This window comes from Osmia bicornis, chromosome 13 (genome assembly GCF_907164935.1).
Source record: "Osmia bicornis bicornis chromosome 13, iOsmBic2.1, whole genome shotgun sequence".
NCBI classification, from domain to species: Eukaryota; Metazoa; Arthropoda; class Insecta; order Hymenoptera; family Megachilidae; genus Osmia; species Osmia bicornis.
In genome coordinates this window covers 7,755,998-7,769,345 of record NC_060228.1, presented here as the reverse complement: position 1 = coordinate 7,769,345, position 13,348 = coordinate 7,755,998, and the positions used below count along the sequence as shown (strand labels likewise).

Here is a 13,348-nt window from a genome sequence, read left to right as displayed (position 1 = left end):
ATCTCCTCTCAGTCACGGAATAAAAACTTCAAACGAATTTTAACCAAGCACGCATAAATATACGAAGCGTTAAGCGTTCTACTCGCGGATAAAAGCGTCTATATTTAATTCGCATAAATCGAGCGTGGTTCGTTTGAAAGCGGGGGTGTACGCTACCACTTAAAGGAAGTCGACATAGGAATGCACGAATGCCGGCCTTCGAGCTTTTCGCTCGACACCACTGGTTGGCCTAAATTTTTTCATGGACCGGCGAACATGGATTTCCTTACAACGAGGTCGCTGCGAAATTAAAGGTAACAATAGTAACGGGGGCAACAATCAGAGCTACTTGTGCGAATTGCTACTTTAAGAGGTTCTCCTAGGCGGAGGTTAACAAGCAAAGTAGAGTCTCTAGCGATGGGTTAGAGAGAATCTTTCGTACCGAATAAACTAATCAAAATCCTTATGAATTGGCCTTAAAGAAATGGTGGAACGAGATAGCCGTCACCCAAGGTGTGCAGCTGGCGTTGACCCCTTTCGCGGGAGATGTCCTTCTCAAAAGTGCGACGCGTAGCATCGTCGTCGGCGCCGGCCACGGGCAACGAAAGAAATCATAGGCTCGAAAATGCGAGCGTGGTCGTGTACCATTTCGCAGGAGGAGACTGAAAATAACCGAGCGGACGGTCGGTGCAGCGCAACGCGGAGGAAAGATGACGAAGAAACCGAGGAGGGACCGTTTGATGATACAATCGGGGAAACCTGATACCCTGAGGTCTTAACTGCAGGGGCAGCTACTTCCACGGAGCTGAAATCCTCGCGGCTGGTAGACGTATGCGTAAACGGGCATACGTATGGCCCTATTCGAGAGAACGGAGAGAGACCGTGAATCGGTACTAGATCCGCGATCCCCACGATCTTTATCTACCATTATGGCGCACCGCGTTTCCTTTCGTCGGACACCGGCTGCCTCTTCCACGGAGACGAGCCTCTTTGTTCGCGGTTCCTCGAGCTCCTCTCGGACGACCGATTCGCGGAAACCTTCTCGAACACGCTTCTCCGTTCGTTTCCCTAAGGACAGATCGTAAATCATGTGGCGGGAGTCCCTTTATGGCTTGGAATCATTATACGCGTTTCGCAACAATGATACAATTTTTAACTTTCAATTCAATTTGAAGAATAATGCAGAAATCATTGAAAGAAGGAGGATCAGTAATACGTGTCAATCATTCAGGCGACAGGCTAAAATATCAGTAGCTTGCAATAACGAAAATTAATTTGCGACGAGTAAATTTATCTACCGTCCATGATATTAATAATAATTCACCAAGAGTGGTGATCGGTCATTTTTGATTGTTCAGCGGAGATAAATTAAAATTAAGCAGAATCTCAGGCAGGTGGTCGTAGCGAAAGAGCATCGAGTTGAATTAATAGAATTCATTGAAATCTGAAAGCTTGAATTCATTCGGTATCTCTGTTCCAAAGGAGATTGGAATCTCGAGAAACCGCAATTAACGAACGAACGAGTAGACCTCCTAGCCGGAGCTTGGAATAATTTTCTTAGAAGCGAGTTAACATCGCTCGAGCGTCCAGACGGTGGAAAGAACGCTCGAAAAACTACGTTCGCGGAAACAACACGATCCGATGGAGCCTCTTCGTTTACCGATTTCGACTTGTTTAGATCTAACGAAGAGGTCGGAGAAGTTCGCCAATAATTCCTGCAGACGGGATTCGAGAGAGACGAGACGGTACACGCGCGAACCTGTACGCCGTTCAGGGCGAGGCCACGGCGAAACGGACGAGTACAGAATCCATTTAGATAAGTAAACGACTTTGTTAATTAGATTTGTCGAAAGCAAGGAGGAGACGGGAGTGGCGCAGCTGGAAGAGGTGAAATAATCCGTCGCGCACTAAACGGAGAGCAGTTGAACAGGGTGCAGCCGACAAAGAAAGTGCACGCTGTGCTTTGACAAAGATTTGTAAGGGAAGCGCAAAGTAGACGAACAGGGAGAGAGATAAAATGAAGGAGGTGTACGAAAGCGAGTAAAAGTTTCTCGCGATAATTGAGAGTCCAAGTTTAAAGCGTTCCATGATGCTAAATAACGTGCTCGAACGTCGTCTAAAGTTCGGGATCATTTCTTTCGCCCGAACCAGCCTGATCATCAACGCGAAGCAAACAAATACGAACCCTCAAAAGTTTCCTACTGCTTTCGTTTAGAAACTCGTTTGTTATTTATTCGAGGAATCGAAAGTTTGATGCTTAAAATTACATTAGAATTGGAAAAATTTCCATTTCACTGATCTAACACGTTTATAAACATTAATAATTCTGTCCGGTATAACCATACTAATGATTCAAAGGAACTTACTTTATTCGGAAGCGAAAACACAGCCATTCTCCCCGAAAAGCGATAGCAATTAAAGTGTTAATTACTTTAGCGAGCACCGAACCGACAGGACGCGATGCGAGGCGAGACGAAGAGTGTTCAGAAGTAGAAGGGAGAGAGGATGCCGTATTAAAGATTTGCGAGAGAAGAAGAATCGGCCGAATGGAAGGAAGAAAAGGGAAGGGAAGGGTGTGAAGGAAGGGGGCAAAAGTTTTACGCGATAATTGTCCCGGTTGAAAATACGTTTGGTCGTTAAGTTCTTGCCACTTGCACGGAACAAGGTTGACCTCTTTCGTTTTCTGACACGGCATAATGCGCCCTTGCATTTTTCCGCTCGGTAATTCGCCTCTTCTATTCTCTAACACGTTTGCCAACGGAACGCATGCAAAAATGAGCGGGAAAATAACGACTCGTGTTAATAAACGTTTCCCCGATGTGATCGTGAACGTTAAATTTGATTATTTTTACAATTCAGGGAGAATTGCTTTAATTGGATCGTTCATTTGAATCGCTACTTTGTCAATGTATTAATTAATTTGAATTTTGAACAAATAAAATAGCAAAAATATTCTGAATATGACTGAAATTACTTTAGTAATTATTCTAGCTAGTAAATTGAAGAGTTGGAAAAAAAATGGATGCTCAACACCCATAACACTCCATATTGTCGCGTGTCATATTAGGCGTGGCTGTTTCTATAGTAGTCAACGTGTTAATAACTTAGCGTTATTCCCTAGGAAAGAAAAGGATAGTGCAAATGGCTTACCTGTTTCACATGTGTAGGTAAATGGACCTGGATGAAAAACTAATTTCCTTGTTTCGTGCTGTTTTATTGGAACGTTACAGCATTATGGCTCTCACAGGGGTAGATATATCTTTGCGAGATTGCGCCACGCTCCTGGTGTACCGCCTTCTCGAAACGTTCTGAAATTAAACAAAAAAGAAGTTAGTATTTGCTCTGTTACAAACTTACGACTCTTTCTTTCTCGTATACAACGATTATCAAATGTTGGTGTTGAATAAAAGAAATAATTAAATTAGATAATTTTAACATATCAAAATTGGAAGTTTAAGTAGAAAAAATGCAAGTTCACAACATTTCTATAGAGTCTCACAGAGTCTATAGAACGCCATAGCGAGATCCCCATGGCGGGTACACAATAGCGATTTCGTTTCTATTTAACCGGTCTGTTTGCTGCGTACATTTTCGGACAGGGTCCGCCGCGTTATTTGCCGAATCGCCTGATGATTTCGTTTAAACTCGATTGAAACGCCGGTCGCCTTCCACGGGGGTGCAAAACGGCCGATATTAATTGATTCTCGACCATGCGTAACCTGCTCGCGCATTGCCGTCCCGACCATAAATAAATTAATAACGCGACCGCGTGTTTACAAATTGTACTAACAATGACCGTATTCGTTATTACTAATACGAGGAACGATCTATGGATCTTTTGTAATCGTTAAACAATTTTCAAGTATCTTTGAAGAATTATAAGAAAATTATGTTACCGCGTTTTTGACATGCAAAGTAGATGCTTCTCAAACAGTAATTGTGCGAATAGTAGTTTGAAGTTGAAGAACTTTGGGAAGAGAATATTCGCTAACGAATACATCGGGCTTAACGGGTGGAGTAGTCGTCTGTCAGCTTCGAACCCCGGTATACCCTAATTAGGATCAAAACGTGTTACGCTGTTACATCCAATCCCAAGTTTACCTAAAAAGTTTCATTCTCTTAATCTCATACCTCGCAAGTTTTAACAAGTGTACTTTTCTTTGACCCTAATCATTCTGCTTCATCCAAATGCCTCCCTCTTTCAAACCATCTATAATAAAACTTTCCAACACTTCCAGTAAATTTCTTCGACTGCAATGACCCGATAACCGATCGAGACTGAGTGAGATATAAACAGCGCAGGAACGACTCACCTTGAGATTCGATACATGATCGTTAATGACAAGGTGCGTACTTGTAACGTCCGTTAAATATCGATTGGTAGGGCAGCATAGAAAAGGGTACAAAACGACGAGTACACGGATCGTGGCCCTTTTATCGAACGATAAAACTCGCATTCGTACACGTGTATGTCCCCACGACTGGTCGAATGAATTATGCCCGTAACGCGTGCTGATGCCACACCTCCCCTTATACCTGCTGTTCTATCAACCAATCATTATGTTACTCTCACCATCTAGCCTGGTGTACTCGCGACGGTGGAACGTACACGCGAGAAAGTTCATTTATTCGAATGGTCAAAACACAAGGTGTTCGTATTGTACGAATAATATCCTGTAAAAGTTTAATCTGAAAATCTTGAAAATTTTTTGATCGTTTCTAAACGGAAAACTTCTTTAAAAGAGTGAACGATTTAAGCGCAAGGTGTACGAGGGCAAGGCGCCACCCCTGTGCCACGAGTAGACAGGGTTGTTTCTATTTTTTCCGCTTCACTCCACCCCCATGGTGGACTGGTAGCCCCGCGGCTCGCTCGCTCTTTTCTTTACCCCGCATAATGTACGTGTTAGGCGCACGGGTTGCGTTTCGTAGCGCCGTTGTACGCGTGCGGCCACTCGTTCCACCAGTCATAAATAATATGGAAACATGAATATCACAGGGCAACGTGGCTCTGTTCGCCACCCCCGCTGGCCTCGTACGTATAATTTCCCTACCTTTTTCTTTTTTTTTTGTTTCGTTTCACGCACGTCCAGAATCGTGGGTGTTCGCGCAAACCGACGCGTACGGAATACACGCGCTCGTACGAACGCGTTTCGGCGATAATTAGAAACTCGCTCTTGCTTTCCTTGCCTTCGTTCTTTCCCCCTCCCTCCTTCCACTCTTCTCCACGTCATTCGTTCTTTTTATTTTTCTCTCGCACTCGGAGCTTCTTTTAATTTCTCGACGGACCTCCCGCGAATTTCTCGCTAATTTACTATCGCGCCCCGGGAAAATTAGCGCACCACGCGATGCAACACCGCGAGACCACTCGGAGCGGCTAATCAATCACGCAAATTGGACGCGGTGAGGAGCGGAATCCTTTCTACTCTCGTGATTCGTCGGCACCTTTGTTATTTTCACTCTTTTTTCCACTTGCCCCGCTGCATAATATATGTTTCCTTGATTTAAAATTCGAGACCGGTTGTATGCAAAAGACACTTGCTCACAGACTTGATCGTCAATATCTTTCAGGGGCGTATTGAATTTGAAAATTAACCCTTCCTCAGGGGTCATAAGCACCCTGCGTCGATTCGTATTTCAAGAAGCACCAGTCTCGATCCATCCTGCTATATCGATGGATCGTAAAACTCGAGGTAACCGACTACATCCATCTAGTCAAATACGGTATTCGTGCGATAAATTTTCAATTTTCCCAATACGAAAGAGACGCGGAAAAAATTGTTCGCGTTGAAAAAATATTCGACGTCAAACTTTCTCTGATAATTGTTTCTTTGCATTTTGTTCAGAACAGCAGATTACTGCTCGTTGCTTTTAATATCGTAGAAAATATTGAAGATCCTCTCTTCGTCGAATATTTCTTTCTTTTATGCATTCAAGAACGAAGAAAATATTCACTAGTCCTCTTATTTAAATCCGTCTGCTTTCTGCCTTTTAATAGAAACATCGAGCAGGCTATTTGTTATTAATGGTCAATGCATATCGACTGGCGCTTAATTGAAATTTCGTCCTGAATGGTAAATACTCTCTCTCTATTTTTCTCTACGTTTAAATAAGTGGAATTAAAACGATAAAAGCCGGTGAAACTGTTTTCACCGTTCCATCACGGGCTCTCTTGAATCGTTGTTTGAAACCATTTACAATTCTTTGGGATCTACCTTCGTACTTTGCGACGACAATGAAGGAGATATAGATAATAAAAATTAATGACAATCAAGGTGTTTAAAGTCAGCAAAAATTCGCGTTTAATATAAAATTTGAGGTGTCAATTACCAACAGCCCTCGCGGTACGTGTTAATAGAATCTTCGCCAAGTCAGATCGATTGGAATAAGCAAAGAGAGAATTTTCTAAGCCGTATCCGTCGGCAAAGGGAAGGAGAGACAGGAAGGGACAGCATGGTGCCTTGATGGCCAGAATTAACTGACGCCGGTCCCAGATGCAAATATCTCGTGAGTTGGAGCAATGAAGCCACCTCCGGGCTCCACCTCGATCGTGTTGCGCCGCTCGAAACTTGGGTGGTCCTCGCTAGAATTCACCGCGAAAATAATTGCAGAAGCTTCTCTGACCGTTCGAGAAACGGAACGCGAATGCTCGGTTGGAAAAGGGAAGAGAAGAAAAGGGGGATAAAGGGGGGCCAATGCCGGTCATTCAGAATATTTCAAGGCGTATTGGCAGAATCTCGCCACCGGAACGTTTTCATCGTGCTAACGGGATTATCTCGAGCTCCTTCGTCTTTTCGAAGCCCCGCGCTATATATACGTTACCGTTCGACTTTTCTATTTGGGCTTGATAAAGATCCCGGCAGGATGTAGCCGGGTTTCGGGTCGAACGAATGGAAAGCTTCGGGTTATTGGCTCGCGTGATTAATTTGTTTCTTCCTGGCTACTCTACGCTTCGACGCTTTTATATCATCCGTGGAATTCGAGACTTACGAACAGTACACTGTTAATACTGGAATGAGAGAAAAAAATAATTTATTAGCAGCGTGCATTCTAATTTCAACGCACGCACGACATTCGACGCTAAACGCTACTATATTCTCTTAATTAAGTCGCGTGAGTGCCGTCGCAGATAATGCAAATTGCGAGAAAAAGTTGACATTACTTTACACCCTTCTTTACTCAGCCTTTCGCGCGCTACACGAAAATGATATTTACGGTGATTCGATACTGCCTGCTTATCTTCGGGTCCTACGGTCTCGGATTTCCTGAATAAATTCGGCTCCTCGTGTTTGAATTTACTCGTTCGAATCGATGAGGGAAATTAAGAATGTACGTGATGGAGCATCGACTGTGGTGATCAAAAGTATTATTCCCCAGTCTCCTTCGCGTTAAACAAAAAAGAATTGTAGTAAAGGGTTAATGAACTTCTTTTGAAAGAAAAAAAAGGTGAACCTGTCGACACGATACGACCGGGAAAAATCGCGATAGTGTTCCTGTTGCAACGTGAAATTATGCTATTGCGGCCGGTCGGACAAATTCGCGTGCTTGTACCTCGCATACATGGAGGCCGGATTTTATCCTGGTGGAGCGGGAGCCAGGTAGCAAGCGTCTCGTGGAAGAAGACTCGTATTAGGCAGCGAAACAAATTGCGCCCCCGACAATCTCCACGGACGATCTATCCTTGGGCCCAGCCGGGATAGTCAAGAATCATGTTTCGCCGAGAACTCGCTGCCCCGTTCTCCCCAGGGAGCGAGAAAGCAAGGTAGATGGCCGCCTCAACTGGCCCCTAATGTATCTTCGTCCTTCTTTAACCGTTAAGGAAACTGGGTCGCCCCTTAATGATCGTTATTAATTGTTCTAACAACACTTGAAATTACCTAGGTTAATCTATAAACATTTGTACTGAAAAATAAAAAATAAATTCTCTATTCGTATCTGTACTTTATATCTTACAAAAGCCTAAAATAAACCCCGCTAAAATTACAAATTTCAGAGATAGTTTTACCTAAGTTTCTTCTTGAAATTTTTGTTTCAATCGCTGGGTCCAGACGGCTTGACCCCCCAAAACTTGATTTCGCCGTAACACACCGGGAGATTCTCCCGTGGTTCTTACCGGAGAAAAAGCATCCCCGTAAACGATGCGAGTTGGCACTTAGGCTTTATTGCCGGAACTTAGGTTCTCATTGCTATTAAACGGGGAAGCCGAAGAATGAGTTGGGGCAGGAGGACTCTGTCTCTGTCTCACGCTCGTGTCCACCTACCATACCAAAACGTGTCGGTTTATGTTCATTTTTATGGTCGCTGATTACCAGGTACGCTAAATAAGTATTGCGTCCGATCGTCCGTTGTGTCGTAACCGGATCGAAACGATCGGGCCACAATGCTCGCTCGATATTCCCGCTCGCACGCCACGTGTACGTCACGTTACAGAGGATAATCTATAGCTGCACATCGCGTACCGTTCGTGTGTGCGTGTGTCGGATTTCATCGCGAGCATCTGTAAAAGATGTTCCCGAAAATCGGTGGAACAAATTTCTCGCCGCTCCGTGAAAACGACGGAACACCGTGTGTTACTTGCCTCGCTCCAAGCTTCGTTTTTACGAAAGTGTGGCCCTGATGCGTCGAAACGTCACGAAAATCAATGTTCTTCATGTCTGTATCACGCGATAAATCGCCAGCAGGTTCGAGTTAAACGCTGGCGTGTACGGTAATCGTTCCAAAGAGCGTTAAGAATCGATGGAGAAATTTTTTCTTACCTCTGTCGTTTTTACACGAATCCGTTCGTATGTATGTTGATCGGTCGGGATAAATTTTATAGTTCCCGATCTTCGATACACCCCGTAGGCATTATTCAACTATAATGTTCGATGTTATCTGTAATTGCGAAAGGTTAACTGGATTCTGAACGTTAGAACAGCGAGAAATGCGATGAGAATTTCTGGTGAGAATATCATAAAAATGACAGCTGTGTATACTGGCACAAGCTGAACCCTTGAAGAATGACAGCTATGATTTAATCGACAAAGTCTTGCAAATTATTGTTTGATAAAATGTGTACAGGATTTTGCAATGGGTACTTTTCTCTGTTACGAAATCATGCAATCAACTATTTCGAATTGCGATCTTTTTCTACTCTTCGATTATTCAAGTAAATTAAATCATACCGGCGATCACCGATGACCCCCGTGGCAGTTAACGTGTTAATCAAAGCACAAGCACGTATCCTCCTCCGAGACTGAGATACGCGACGATCGTGAGGTGGAGGCGCGCGCGATCGGTGGCTGTGTCTCGCGAAGAATTCGATGAGAGGCTTCGAAGCTCGCGAGTCGATCGAGCAACCGGGATGGAGATATCGCGTAGCCGGCAGTGACGCATAAATCTGCCCCGCGTTCCTCTATACGTGCACATTTAATTGCAGTGTACCGGTGCATCTGGGATGCACCGCCTCGCCGACGTCAGTTGCGCTTCGAATCTCCGCAACGAGACCAATCGCTTGTGTTCGCCTCTGCTGCCGTTGTTCGACGTGTCCTCCGGCTCGTAGATCTTTTCGATAAAAAATACGACCCGACGAGACACTCGGGATTGTTTTTCGCTTCGAGCAGCTTTCATTTTTTCAGACTCCTAAAACTTTTGGAATTTCAATCAGACGCGATTGCAAATGATTTTTGCAGAATCGACGCGTCCAGCTGGAAGTACTTTTAACGATATTTTATCGAATCACCGACATCACCGAGGCTATGAAATTTTGATTAGATTCTTACCAAGTTATCACTGCGACAAGAACTTGTTTAAATTGTACTCAAATTGGAAGAGCTTTGATGTTTCATTGAACAGTTAATGGAGTAAGAAGAAACTTCAATGCTAAGAGGAGAAATTTTTTTCGTAATTATTCCTTAATTAGATCGGGTATTTCAATTAAATAGTTTGCTGATCAAAGGGAATAGGAAGAAGTCGTTTTATGTTTAACCAAGGAGTTATCAGTAAATGTATTCTACTTGGCAAAGTTACCTCTCCGTGATTTCTACCTCGGCTCATTCTTATTCCACTCTACCAACCGCGTAACACAAACTTTATTTCGCCGATATAAAATGAATAACATAAGCAGGATATCGACACCAGACTCGGAGATGCACCGGAAACCAAGCGTGCAACGAGTATCCTTCTCTTGGGTATATAAAAGAAGAGAAACGTCGTAACACCGAGAACAATTCAACGGGATCGTAACGACTTCGACTCGTGTCGATTCTTCTTTCATATCGCCCGGCTCCATCAAAACAGGTGAAACTGTGAAAGCAACGAAGAAAGAAGTAGCTACATCGGTGACAATAACGTTGGCCGGAAGTTGAAGGGCTTTCAGAAGTTATCAAATAGCTGTTCTTGCGGTACAAAGTATCCTACGATCGTGCTGTAAACAGCGAGGCAGAAGACAATACCGTTTCGAAGAGTTTCGAAGAAACTGCACGAAACGGATCGTCAAATATTTGTAGGTACCCTGTAATGTTACTGGCACCGTCCCCTTCCTCGACTTTCAGAAAAAGAAAAAAGAGAGGGAAAAACAGCTCGACGAGAGAAACCAGGTTAACGGTGTTCTATCTTTTCATAAAACACCCGACCTTTTAATTAGACGTCGCGTCTAGGATGTTCCACTTTCTCGCTTTAAATGTCACAGTAATTTGACGTGTTTATTCGAATGCTCCTGGCACGATGAATAAATCGCTGAACATACCGAAGAGACGAATATGTGTACAGTGAGGGGCAAGTGTGTTCGTACACCTCTCAATTAACCATAGAAAGGTGTGGAGACCTCGACGCGTCCACCAGTTAGAAAATATTGAAAATTTATCTTACTTATCTGAAAATATTTTTTCCCAGAACTGACCTTTGGAAAATGGACATAGCTGAATCAAAATGATCTGTAAGGTGTAGATTGGTTAGAGATTGAACTGAAAAGGTGAATGCGTTCTCCCAAAGGCCTCGTTTTTAAGAAGCAGAGTCCAGCAATTTCTCCTTTCCCACTTTTTTCATTTCCTTCCTTTTCTTTTTCTCTCGGTTTCTTTCCTTTCATGTACACTCGTCTTTCAAAGGACGGAGAGTGTCCCGAGGTCGCCGTTAAGGACACGTTTGAAATCGTTCATGCGAAATGCTCATGTGGTTCTCTCTGTCTTGCTCAGCATAAATCCTTCCCCTTTGAGATACGAAAGTGGGTTGTACTCGGGTCGCACCTATGTACCTTTGCCCTCGTAATCTAGCCGCTCTTCGAGTGGAGTGCCCCCGAGTGAAGTGCGTTTCACTGTATTGTGCAACGGTCGAGCCGGATTCGCGACTCGCAAAGTCCCCATCGCGTTTCCACACCCTTGCACCCTAACCGCCGGGCTAAATCTGACCTTCGACATTAGACAGTGGAACAGAAGATTTGCGACACAGTTTTCAGGGATTCGTTGCCAAATTAAATAGTGTCCTTTTAATAAATCAAAATAATTTCTGACGATTACTCGTTGAAATTTAAATTAAATTAAATTTATTGGTACGATGATACTATTAAAAAAATCTTCAACATTCAATTCACTGTAATTTATATACAGTACAATAATTATTCATATTATATATCATCGAACCAATAAAATATCTATAATTATTCTACACAAATAAATCCTATTTGCGTACGAACAAACGGCGGAATTTCTGCATAATGTTCACTATATTATCGATTAAACAGAATATACATTTACATAACGATATTATAAACGGCCAGGGAACAATGGAACGAAACTTTGCCAACGAACGTAATAAAACCATTTATCAATACGGTTTCCGATCATCGTTCATCCACGCCCTACAACGAATCGATCAAACTCGCCAAGGGTTCGACGATACGTATTTCAGATTGAACTTTTACCAGCTCTATTCTTCCGCGGGTCTCAAGTGTACAACGTGCGATCGTCGGAGTTGGAAACGAGCGAACACGATTCGTTTTCAACCGGGGAATGTGTCGGGTAGCGATAGCTGTACCGCTTTTCGATGGAAACTTGAAAAGAGTTTTTTCCGGCAATGGGAACGGATGACCAACGGGGAGGTGGCCGAAAGTATTATTGGATAAGTTCGAACGATTTCTTACCGAAATCGTATGAAGTCGAGCGTCGTCGTCGGCTTGTTTTCTGACCAAGGAACGCCACTTCCGGCGCAGTTTCGATGCGTGTATAGAAGTTCGAGCTACCACCCTAGCCCTTGAATTCAGCTGAAAACGTTGTGCGTTAGAGGGAGGAGAAATATAACCTGTTTTTCATGTCATCCCCTGGATTCCGCGAAGGATAGAACCATAGTAACGTCACTTTACGTCTAGAACCACTTAATGCGACCGAGTTGAATGAATCACGGATAAAAGTGCGCGATGCATCGTTGGAATCCGGCCAAAAAGCTTGAAAACCGAGTTACATCGCTAAAGAGAAACATTGTTGCTGTAACGTGGAGGGTAACAAAGTTTAAACGTTGAATTGCTACAGGAGTGCAATTTCCGTAGTTGGACGAACTTTTTCATTGAAAAGTAAACATGTCACCTAACGAGTTAGGAAAATAAGCTAGAAAAAGTGGACACGGATATAAAATTAGGGGGTGGATCAGGATGTCGAATAGGGTAAACACACACCTTTCGGTACTTCTTAAAGGCATTTGATCGGGAGTGTACCCTGAAGAAATTAATGCCAAAAGATCGATACACTTTGTACATATTCTTGGCACGGAAAATCGTCGATGTAAAAGCTTCTCTCCTTAGCTGGCGCATCTTGATGGAACAAGGTTGCAGATGCAAGAACTGGGTTACCCGTTCGTCCAATATCTCGCTTAATCTACGAGCCACGATTCCTCTTCTTCCGTTCTGGCTCTTTCATTTTACACGTCACTCCTCTGTCGACAATCGGGAGCGTACTTTCTCATCGCATTGTTTCCCCTCTGTTCTCAATTAAGAAGGCAAACTGCACGACAGAAAATCAAGAAACTCGGGCTTGCTCTCGAGACAGCGTTACAAATGCCTTTTCCCTCGTTCAAACAGACAGTACTTGCATTTTCGTGCCAGAGAGAGAGAGAGAATTTCGTTTGTCTTCAAAACGACATGCAACTTTCCAATTATGCTCTTGAAACCTCGACAATGTAGAGAATCAAAGAAACATCGGATTATTAATATTCCAGAACATGATGTCCATGATAATATTGCAACGATGTTTCTCTTCGCGCAACCTTTACACAGGAAACTATGGAGGGTTTCTTAAGCATAGATTAAGACGCCTTAATGGATAACGAAGTTGCTGGCGTATCGAGGAAACAGGATGTCGATAGTGTTCGTGGTTGAAGGCTTAGACAGGACTCCGGAAGTGTGTAC

The 13,348-nt window shown here is 43.4% G+C and overlaps 1 protein-coding gene across 1 annotated transcript in view; it reads right to left on the bottom strand.

Annotated features, from left to right (window-relative positions):
* Positions 1-13,348, bottom strand: part of LOC114874872 — a 175,403-nt gene that overhangs the window by 9,180 nt on the left and 152,875 nt on the right. The window contains exon 6 of the mRNA XM_029184573.2: positions 3,130-3,287. The gene's annotated coding sequence lies outside the window, so the exon portion shown is untranslated. The remainder of the gene's footprint in view (positions 1-3,129; positions 3,288-13,348) is intronic.